This window comes from Vigna unguiculata, chromosome 4 (genome assembly GCF_037176805.1).
Source record: "Vigna unguiculata cultivar grain cowpea cultivar isolate G323 ecotype 2 chromosome 4, ASM3717680v1, whole genome shotgun sequence".
Lineage (NCBI taxonomy): Eukaryota > Viridiplantae > Streptophyta > Magnoliopsida > Fabales > Fabaceae > Vigna > Vigna unguiculata.
The window spans coordinates 39,441,773-39,453,317 of NC_140795.1; the positions used below are offsets into that span (position 1 = coordinate 39,441,773).

An 11,545-nucleotide genomic window follows, 5' to 3' on the forward strand; every position below is an offset into this window, starting at 1 on the left:
GATATTGAAAGTTAAATTCATATAACCATAAATTTATAGACAAAATTGACAACACAATTTATCGGATATTAAATTTTATTCATATACATTAAAATAGTTAAATTTAACTATAAGCCGATCCTATATAATTTCTGTGTAATTTTTGAAGGAACATTCATATGGTTAACTATATGGTATTATTATTTTAACAAAATATTATTATTATGAAACAGAACATAAAATTCAGAACCGACAGTAGGCTAGGGTTTGTAGTGCGGGGCCCACTGCATTTCATCATCTGACTCGTGTTACGTCACTTCACTATACACTGAATCAATAACTCCCAACATGTATTATTACCCTATTATTATTATTATTGCCAGAAGTAATATACTAACAGTAATAAATAATTATATTAAATTTGACCCATTTGCCACGTGGCTACTAAGAAGACACGTAAGCCTAGGGGTCCGTTTCTCAAAACGGAAAAGACATGACACGTAAGCTTATGGGCCCCGTATTCAATTATGAAGGAAGCAGAAAGTCTATAAAAAAGCGTGGCCCACATTAATGGGTGGGTGACAGCTTGGGGAGACCACTATTTTCGTCGGTAGAAAGCGAAATATCCCCAAAATACCCCTATTGCACCAACAATTTACTTTCATATTTTCTTTTATGTAAAAAAGAACTAAAATTATAAAAAAAATTAAACTAAAAGTTATTCGTGATTTCAATTATCACTTTATACCTTCATTCATTTCAAATAAAATAAACAAACGATGTAATCATATACTTTACTAAGTAGTCACATTTGCCATTATGAACTTGGATACATAAAATGGTGTAGGTGGTGGTGATGGAGACACGTGTGGAATTGTAGTCACACGAGGAGCAGTTCCTGTTCGACGTCGTTTTCGGAACAGCCAAAGTGCCACATTCGTTTTATTTATCGTCGTGAAACTGCGTTTTAGGTTTGCACCATCGTATTGTTGTGTGGTTTGCGCTGTCGGTAGGATTAAAACGCATTGCAGTTTGTATTTCTCGTGTGCAGCGCGAGTTTTTCGTGCGAGATGAAAAAGCGCGCGACGATGTGGCGGGATGTTGAAACTACTCAAATTTTAATTCCCGGGCTTCCAAGGTGCAGTGAATATTTTTATTGCATTTTTTCCTATCAAATTTGTTAATTTACAATTTACTTATGAATTTCTTCTGTGATGGTAGTTTCCTTATGAATTGGGAAAGAGAGGTTTTACAGAAGAATGAAGGTTTCAAAATGTTACCATACAAACAGAATGGTGTTTCTTTTGAAATTAGTCAATAGGCATAAATTCTTATTCTAATAAATGTTGATTTTGATACTTGAAAGTATGAATCACTGTCAACTTAATTTATAAAGGGATTAAAACATTTATTTTTTTCTTGCAATAAATATTATTATTAAAATATAATATTTAAATGATTAATTTGATACTAAATTATATGTATTTAAAAAGGATCAATTCCAAGAATCAAATCTATTGAAAAAAAATGATTATTTTGTGAGTGACAAACCAAATATATAATTGGAATAAGTTTTAGAAAAGTTTTGAATAACTGATATATTTTATAAATTGATTTATGTTCTTAGTTTCATAGAAGATAACAATAAAATTTTAATATATATATATATATATATATATATATATATATATATATATATATATATATATATATATATATATATATATATATATATATATTTAGAAATTGTGTTTTGTCTTCACGAAAATTATGGAAAATGATGTGGAGGTTATATTATAGTTTATTTGAATTTCTTTTCACATGGTAAATATTTTACGTATCTTTTAGTAAGCACGATGTTTTACATGACTTTTACGGAAAGCAGAGATAAAATAGGTATATATTTAATTTATGAATGAAATACTATCTTTGAAATTAATTTAGGGATGAAAAATAAATTTACTCACATGATTTCAAAAATCAAACTATTAGGTAGAAAGCATACACTCTTAAGTCTTAGTTTTAATGAAACACGTACCTTAGATCATATAATTATTTCTAAAAGTTTTGACTTCAGTAATAGTGTAGACTCTGTTAAAAAATAACACACATTTCTTATATTTAAATTTGTGAGAAACAAAATAAATGTGGAATAATCACATAAAAAATTGATAATTGTTATGAATTAATGATTGTCCATTGATTTACTCATATGATTCATTACTCTTTATGGTAAATATTTGTATTAACTAAGTTGATTTGCTTCCTTTATGGATTACATATTGTATCTATAAATAGGACTCTTCCTATCAATAATAATATACAGATGAGTTGGATGAGTTGCTCACTATTATCTCATTCTCTATTCTCTGTTATTTCTTCTCTATTATCTTCTCTGTTATTTGCTTTATTTCATAACACGTTATCAGCACGATGCTTCAACCAATTGAGGACTAGTGGAAGCTTTTTCTCTATGACGACATTGCTTTGTGTGTCTCAATCCAGGCTTTTTCTAATCCTTTCTCAAATTATAATTTTACCTTATATTCTTCATTTTGCTATAAGAATTGTTTAACTTTATCAATTTTCATCTCCGTCTTATTATTTTTATTTTTATTATGACGGTGATTATTATGATTATTTTGATGATGATTATTATTATTATTAATATTATTATTTTATGTGTTAATTCTAAACACGCGAAACGTTGCAAAATTTGGATTTGTGACCTTTGATATTACAAGGAAGAATTCCTAATATTGGATTTTAAATTTTGAAATATATTTAGATGCAATGGATATTGGAATACCATTAAATAAAGAAATAAAGCATCTAAACAACTAATTTGCTCATAACAAAAATATTGTGAAAAGAGATTTCACAAATATTGTATGCCTATGTATGGCTGGCTGGACAAAGCAATAAAGCTTTTGATGAAAAATCATGAGATCCGCCTAATCTCTGCTCCATTCCCATAAGTGAATGTAGCAATCAATATTATGAATTTATTTCATGTCTTTGTATGGCTGAACAAAACAATGAGCTTTTGATAAAAAATCATGAAACCTATCCAAATTGGTTATGCTCCATTTCCAGAAGTGAATGCAGCAACATTTTATTTATATTTTCATGATCGATCATGATCTTGATTTTGGACATGGTTATAAAGAAAATTTCAAAGACACATTTTGTCACCAGAAGTGGCACGATAATGTGAAAAAAAGGAAAAGGAGAATGTGAAAATATTGACAAAAAGATGAAGGTATATATTATCATTACGATGGTAACGGCCATTTGAGTTGTACTTATTGTGCACCAGAGCATCTTACAAATAATGAGAAGAACATAGAAACACATTTTACTTATGAAGATGGTGATTCTGATTATGGCCATATGGATGCTACTCATCTTGATATTGTTATTTTCTTTGCTAAAGCAAATGAAAGCATTGATCACCTAATTAATTATGAGAGTGTTGAAAAAAAAAATCTCATATTGATATTTACGTTTATATGAAAAACAAATGTTTTGCACTAGTACCAAAAGATATGTGTCTTATTGATTGTGCAACAACTTATACAATTCTCAAGAGTAATAAATTTTTCTCTTGTTTGATAATGTGAGACATCGATGTTAGTATTATTTATAGTACTACAAATATATTTGAAGACTCTAGAAGAGCTATTATACTTCTACCAAGAAGTTGAATAGAAACTTATTAAGTTTCAATGATATTTGTCTAAATGGATATTATATTGAGACAAACAATGAAAAAGATATGAAATATTTTTATATCTCTATGATTGAGTTGAAAAAGAAAGTGTATTGGAGAAATTATCAACATTCTCTTATAGTTTGTACTACAAGTTTATTAGTACAATTTAAATGCATGTCATGGTAAACCAGAAGTTTACAAATCAAAATGATTGCCTTGTTTGACATGATCAGTTATTATGATGCGAAAAAAAGGGTTGAAAAACTCATATGAACACGTTTGAAGCGTGGTAGACCTTTGGTTCCAAAGATAAAAACTCTTGAATGAGAAAGGGGGATAATATGCAAAATAACCTAATCGAAAAGGTTGAAATCTCAAAAGATTCATTTGACATAATTAATGGTTCGATTCTAGAAGAACCTCAGGTACCTGAAATGGTTGAAAATGATGAGATCTCAATAAATTATGTCATGAATCATATAATATAGAACCAAAATGAAGTTAACATTGACGAAACTTTTACTTATAACATAGCGATGAATGCTATGAATGACAATGAGGATCAATAAGCAATGATCATTGAAGATTGTCGGCAAAGAAAAGATTGACCAAAATGAAAATATGCAAAGAAACGAAAGGTTTTTGGACGTATAGTTCGCACTCCTGAAGTTGTGAAACCCATTGGGTACATATGGATTTTTGCGCAAAAATCAAATTAAAAATGATGAAATTGTTAGATACAAAGCATAATTGGTTGCTCAAGGTTGTTCACAAAACCTTGTATTGATTAGTGAAAAAAAACATGTTCACTAGTATTGGATGCAACAACATTGCAATATTCGATTATTCTAGTTGCACAACAAGGTTTGCATTTACATCTAATGAATGATGTTACAACCTATTCATACGGTTCTTTTGAGAATCATATTTATATGAAAATCCCTGAAGGATTTTATTTGCCCAACGAGACAAATTCTAAAGAGGGTTATTCAATAAAATTGAACATGCTCTTTTATTGATTAAAGAGATCAAGACGTGTGTGGCATAACCGTCTTTTTGAATACTTATTAAAAGAAGGATATAAAAATGATCCTATTTGTTCTTGTATTTATATGAAAAGATCCAAATAATGAATTTGCCATAATTATTGTTTATGTAGATGACATAAACATCGTTGGAATTCCTAATGAGCTCCCAAAGGCAATTGATTACTCAAAGAAATAATTTGAGATGAATGATCCTTGAAGGACAAAGTCTTATTTGAAATTAGAAATTGAGTATTTAAATAAAGGTGTTTTTATACGTCAAGAAGCTTATATAATTAAGGTGCTTAAAATGTTCTAAATGGACAAGTCATGTCCATTATGCACTCCAATAGTTGTGAGGTCGTTAGATGTTGATAAAGACTCTTCTTAGACCTCAATAAAATGATGAAGATCTTCTTGGTCTAGAAGCACCATATCTTAGTGTCATAGAAACACTAATGTATCTTGCTAATTATACTCGATCTAATATTGCATTTGTTGTAAATTTGTTAAGCAAGATATAGTTCTTCAACTACAAGAAGAAAATGGTTTGGAGTAAAACATATACTTCGTTACTTTAAGGGTACTACGAATATGAGCTTATTCCATCCAAATGATTCAGATTCAGACCAATGGGTTATGGATATGCATGTTATTTTACATATTCTTACAATGTCACAATGGTTGATCACAAACAAGATGTTTGTTCACATGTGGTAGCACAATGGTTTCATGATGGTATATGAAACAAACCATAGTAGCAATATCGTCTAATCATACAAAATTACGAGAAAAGTTGTGAATATGTTTGGTTAAGGCCTATAATGCAACATGTGCAAGAAACTTGTGACTATCCCAACAAAGATGAAATCAACAACCATATATGAAGATAATAGTGTATTGTTCAATTGAAAGGATGATATAAACATCCAAAAATTCATTCATCTGAAAATATGACAAGTCTATTTGGAAAGTTTTTGACAAAAAGAACTTTTGAGCAAATGACTCACAAATTCGGATTCCGTCACCTTAATGATGTAAGTTTACATGAGGGGGATAAATAAAATATGTGATGAACAATATTGTATTAAAGAATACAGAATGTTGTACTCTTTTTTCTTCACTAGGTTTTTTTTTATCCCAAAAGGTTTTTCCTAGTAAGGTTTTAACGAGGCACATTCTTTATCAATGGACACTCAAGGGGGAGTGTTATGAATTAATGATTGTCCATTGATTTACTCATATGATTCATTACTCTTTATGGTAAATATTTGTATTAACTAAGTTGATTTGTTTCCTTTATGGATTACATATTGTATCTATAAATAGGACTCTTCCTATCAATAATAATATACAGATGAGTTGGATGAATTGCTCCCTATTATCTCATTCTCTATTCTCTGTTGTTTCTTCTCTATTATCTTCTCTGTTATTCGCTTTATTTCATAACAATAATAAAGTTCAACCAATTATACCTACGTCTCCATATTATTGCAAACCTTTTATTTAAAGCGAAAATTGGTAAAATAAGTGTTTACATAACATTTTCTCATAACCGAAATAAACCCAAAAAAATAAAATGTTATTTTCTTTCTCTCTTTTGCCTCCCAAAGTTTTAGTTGGTGTTAGAATGAATAATAAATTCTTGCATGATGATATTTATACACAATGCAATGTAATCCTCATATTTTACTTTATAAATTTAAGCATTCTTAAAATTTATTGGTTTTTATCTATTTTGAAGAAGGAATACACTCCTTACAATTTGTTATTTGGTTGACCAAGTTTAAAAGTCTCCCACTTGAAGATTAATTTCAATTTATTTTCACACCTCGATCAAGTTCAACAACCTTCTCTTGCATGTTATTCTAGTAGGCCAATTGAAGTTGTATACAATTTAAATTTGTTAATGGTTAACATGTTTGTCAAAATATTTGATGGCTTTTCATTTCCCAAAATTTTTATCAATGTTAACTCCTCATTCTCTAGCAAAGTTTGATGAAATGATAACGAAGACCAATGTGTTTTGTTCTATAATGAAATTTTGATATTTTTTGTCATATGTATCTCACACTTATTATTGCTATACAAAACACTATTTTGGATCAATTTCAACTTTGTTAACAAACCTTGAAGTCATATAAATTCTTTACTAGACTTTGTTATTGCTACATATTCGACCTCTGTAGTGTATAAAGCAACAATATTTTGTATTTGTGACATCCAACTAATAACTGTAGTACCAATAGTGAAAATGTAAGTAGTGGTACTTCTTCGGTGATTAATTTCACCTCCAAAATTTGCATCTATGTAGCCTTGTACTTTTAATTCTCATTTACTAAAGTACAAAAACACTTATTTAATGTGTCTTGTAGATACCTCAAAATTCATTTAATTGTTTTCCAATGAGTTTTACCAAAATTTGACATAAACCTGCTAACAAATCCCATTCCATAGACAATGTTTAGCCTCATATAGACCATCACTTACATCAAACTTCTAATAGTTAAATCATATGAAACCTTAACCATGATATGATCTTATTCAGGAAAAAGTATGATCGTTTTTGAATTTGAATCCTCAAGAGGCACAACAAAATTAAATTAGAGAATAACGCGAAATAAGACATGGATAAGAGACACCACAATCTAGCAATTTGATAAGTCGAGTGAAGATTCGCCACAAAGATGTTGATCTTTGTTTCTAATCCAAGAACCAAGAGAATCTTCTCTTACAAAATGCTAATGCATATAACATGACTCAAAAGGGCCCACGTCAACTTTTGGTACCTCTATATACATACACAGAAGTTTAAGATAACCTAGAAATCCTAAAAGAAAGCCCAAATCCTAAAACACATAAATAACAATAAACGAAAATTGCAGACGCTGACTTTCGCCTAGCAAGGCCCACTGGCTCAACGAACACAAACTAGCTCACCCAACGAGATTCATTCGCTGAACAAATTTAACATTTTGTAAAATTAAAATAAAGTTACAATTTATTTAATTTCCTAAATTATTCTTCAATTGTGTTCATGTTCTTTAAGTTTCGTCTTTCATGGAACATTATAGGCTTCAAGGAGATGTGTTTTGATCTTTGACCTTGTCATAGATCCTTTGAATTGCAAATGTTCTTCCTCAAGTTCTTCTTATATATGTTCAGAAGATAATCTTCTATCATACCCTCCTTCTTGAAGAGAATTTATCCTCAAATTCGTATCACTTGAAATTTAAGAGATAGTCTTCTATCATACCCTCCTTCTTCAAGGCAATTTGTCCTCAAATTCGTATCACTTGAAGATTCCTTATAATTGGATAAATGAAAATGACTAGCCAAAGGTTTGTTAACTGGCTTGACATCTTTCAAGTTAATTTTTTGCAAAACATGATTGATGTATTCTTCTTGAGATAATTACAAAATTCATTTTCTCTTATCTCGTGTTATTTGAATTCCAATGATCTTCTTTGTTGGACCCAAGTCCTCCATGTTAAATTCTTTTGACAAATTCCTCTTCAAGTTTTTAATTTCACCAATATCTGAACCTGGTACTAACATATCATCTACATAAATTAACAAAATAATATAGCTTAATTTATATCTCTTGAAGAAAGAATAATAGTCAGTATTGAAGTTTTAGAAAATTTCCTTGCGCATGAAGCTTCCAAACTTCTTGCACCATTGTTGTGGTGCTTGTTTCAAATCATACAAGCTTTTCTTTAGTCTGCACACCATATTCTTTTTTCCTTATTCTAAGAAACCTTCAGGTTGATGCATACAAATCTTTTCAAGTCTACAAGAAGAAATAGAATTTATACATAAAAAATGCTTAAGGTAGATCCCTTCACTAGAAATAATACTTAAGATTAACCTGATAGAATTGAGTTTCATAGCTAAAACAAAGAATTTTGTGTACTTAATTCTTTTCCTTTTGTTGAAATCTTTTGACAACTAGTCAGACTTTATATCTCTTGTAGTCATCATGGTCATCCTTTACTTGATACGCCCATTTATTTTGAAGTGTTTTTTTCTCAATAGGCAACTCTATTATTTTCCATGTCCGAATGGATACTAAAAGCTTAATATTATCTTTTATGACAAGCTCCCACTTACCAACATCTGAAATTTGACATGTTTCCTCATAATTTTTAGGTTTCCTAACATCAGTCAATAATATATAATTTAGGCATTTCATATTACATTTATGAGGTTGAAAAGATCTTCTCAAAACAAGAGTTGGATTATAAGATTTGGGTGTGTCAAGATGTTGATCATTGTTATTTTCAATTGATTTCTCTAGGCGAGGATTAATTATTGGAGTTTCTAGGACATCATCCATCTTTACATACACCAGACTACTCTTTTTCTAAGTTTCTATTGTATATGTTGTTATGTTGTCCCTCTTCTTGTAATTACTCTTTCATTGAATATCACATCTTTACTATTAATAATAGTTATGTTTTCATTATTCCATAAATGGTAGCCAAAGTCATCTTCACCATAAATAAATATTTTTTTCCTTATACTTTTTATTAAATTTATGTTATAATTTATAAATCAATAATAATAATAATAATAATAATAATAATAATAATAATAACAATAGTAAATAATTTGATGAAATTGTTGCTTGAAGTTTTTTACCTTAAGATTCAAATGGATATATGTTAGTAGACAAAAATGAACCCAACCCATTAAGAACCTGACTCATTTAGGTTGAACCCGTGATGAGTCGGGTTGGCTCACCAACCCGTCAATAAATTTTAAATATTTAATATATATATATATATATATATATATATATATATATATATATATGTTATATTATATATATATATATATATTTGTATATTATATATATATATATTATTATATATTATATATGTATATTATATATATATATATATATATATATATATATTTATTTGTTGTACATGGGGATAAAGAAGATGTTTCAAGAGATGAAAATGTTGTGGATTTATTTATTTAAGATTCTAATATTATAGTTTAATAAGTGACAATAATGATTTGATGTTAGATAGTAATTTATATTTTTGTGATTTTGGTTTGTATTTGAAGTTTAACATAATTTGGAATTTTATTTGGATTGTATTGAAGTTTATTTAGATTTTTAATCTGAATTATAATTTAGTTTTCTTGAGATTGAAGAAAAAAATTGTGTGTTTTTTTTTTTAATTAAGTGAGCCAGTGAACCAACTGATTTAACCAGCCAACCCGTGGTGGGTCGGATTGGATTCTAATTTTGTTGGCTCGCTAATAAGTGAGTCGGGTTGGGTCGGATGACCTGTTTTGTCAACTCTATGTATATTGTTGGTTTTGATGTTTTAAAATGAATTTTTTTTAATATACTAATTCCAATGCATTTTAAAAGCTCGAAGAGAGAAGCAATACTAAAAATGTCAATAGGAAATCTGGACTTAACATACTTACAAGAAGTACCAATATATTTTTAATAATATAGACATACAAATTTATTTTTCACATGTTACTTCTTTACGTTTCATCTCGTTATCTCAAATTCTATTTTGTTGTAAAAAATTTTCTTTAAAGTTAAATGTTCAATTATATTATTTATTTCTCTTTTTATAATATATATTTCATGCACACTAATAATTATCATACATAATATTTGGTAGATCCAATAGTTTAGTATAAACACATAAATTACAGTATTGCTAGACTATATCTATACTCATTTAAAATAATTAGTAGAAAGTTCATTTGAGATGAATTAATGAACAAGACATCAGAAAAAAAAAATACTAATAATCAACATAAAAGATAACTTTTAATTAGCTACTTTATTTTAATTCAAATAAAAAGAGGCAAAGACTTTAATTTATTTATACAAATGTGTTTACTAACTATAAAATTATGCATAGTTGTTTTTTCACCTCTTCTAATCGCGGGCCTTGGGCCATCGCACTTCTGGACAATACCAGGACTAACTTTTGTTAACTATTTAAAAAGCCATTAATAAATTATATAATTAAAGAAATGAAAATAATACTTTCAATGACGATAAAGTTATGTTTCATATTATAAATTAAAATTAGTGACATTTCATTAATACAAACAAGTGATTGAGTCTTTCTTAACTAGACGCATGTGTAATAAAGTGAGAGAATATTTTAGGTCACAAAAGTGAAATACTCATTAATTTTATGGACTTAATAGATCATATCCCACAACATTTATTTATTTTTATATTATCAGCTTTGCGATAATATATTTCTAAAATTATGTTAGAACTTTAAATATATATATATATATATATATATATATATATATATATATATATATATATATATATATATATATACTTGAGTGGCTTGTGGATGTTTCAAAAGATAGTAAATATTTACACAAATTTCTTTATATTTGGTAAATGTGAATTACAATAAAATCTCTTTTGTACAACTAAAATTATTAAATTAAAAATATGAATTACTAATGTTAAAGAAACTGATTTATTAAGATCAAATTAAAAAAAAGAAAAGTTAAAAATAACCTGTGGCTGCTGGGATTCGAGCCCAGGTCTCCACGGCCACAACGTGGAATTCTTACCACTAAACTACAGCCACTTTGATGTCTGTTAGTTTGGTGTTTTACAATTTGTTTTATTTTGTAAGTTCCCATTGTTTCAGTTCAATGCCAATTGGAGACTATTATTTACAAATAAGATACAAAATTTAGTGTACGGTTTTTATTTGGTCCATAATCTATTTTGGACTTGGTTGGAGACCCAAGTTGCAACCAAGATTTAGGGTGTCAGTTAGTAGAACAACTTTGGGCCCAAAAGTGT

General features: G+C 28.4%; 1 non-coding gene across 1 annotated transcript; it reads right to left on the reverse strand.

Annotated features, from left to right (window-relative positions):
- Positions 1-11,252: 11,252 nt before the first annotated feature.
- On the reverse strand, positions 11,253-11,324 carry TRNAH-GUG (transfer RNA histidin (anticodon GUG)). Its single transcript has one exon. It is a non-coding gene; the product is annotated as a tRNA-His (tRNA).
- Positions 11,325-11,545: the final 221 nt, after the last annotated feature.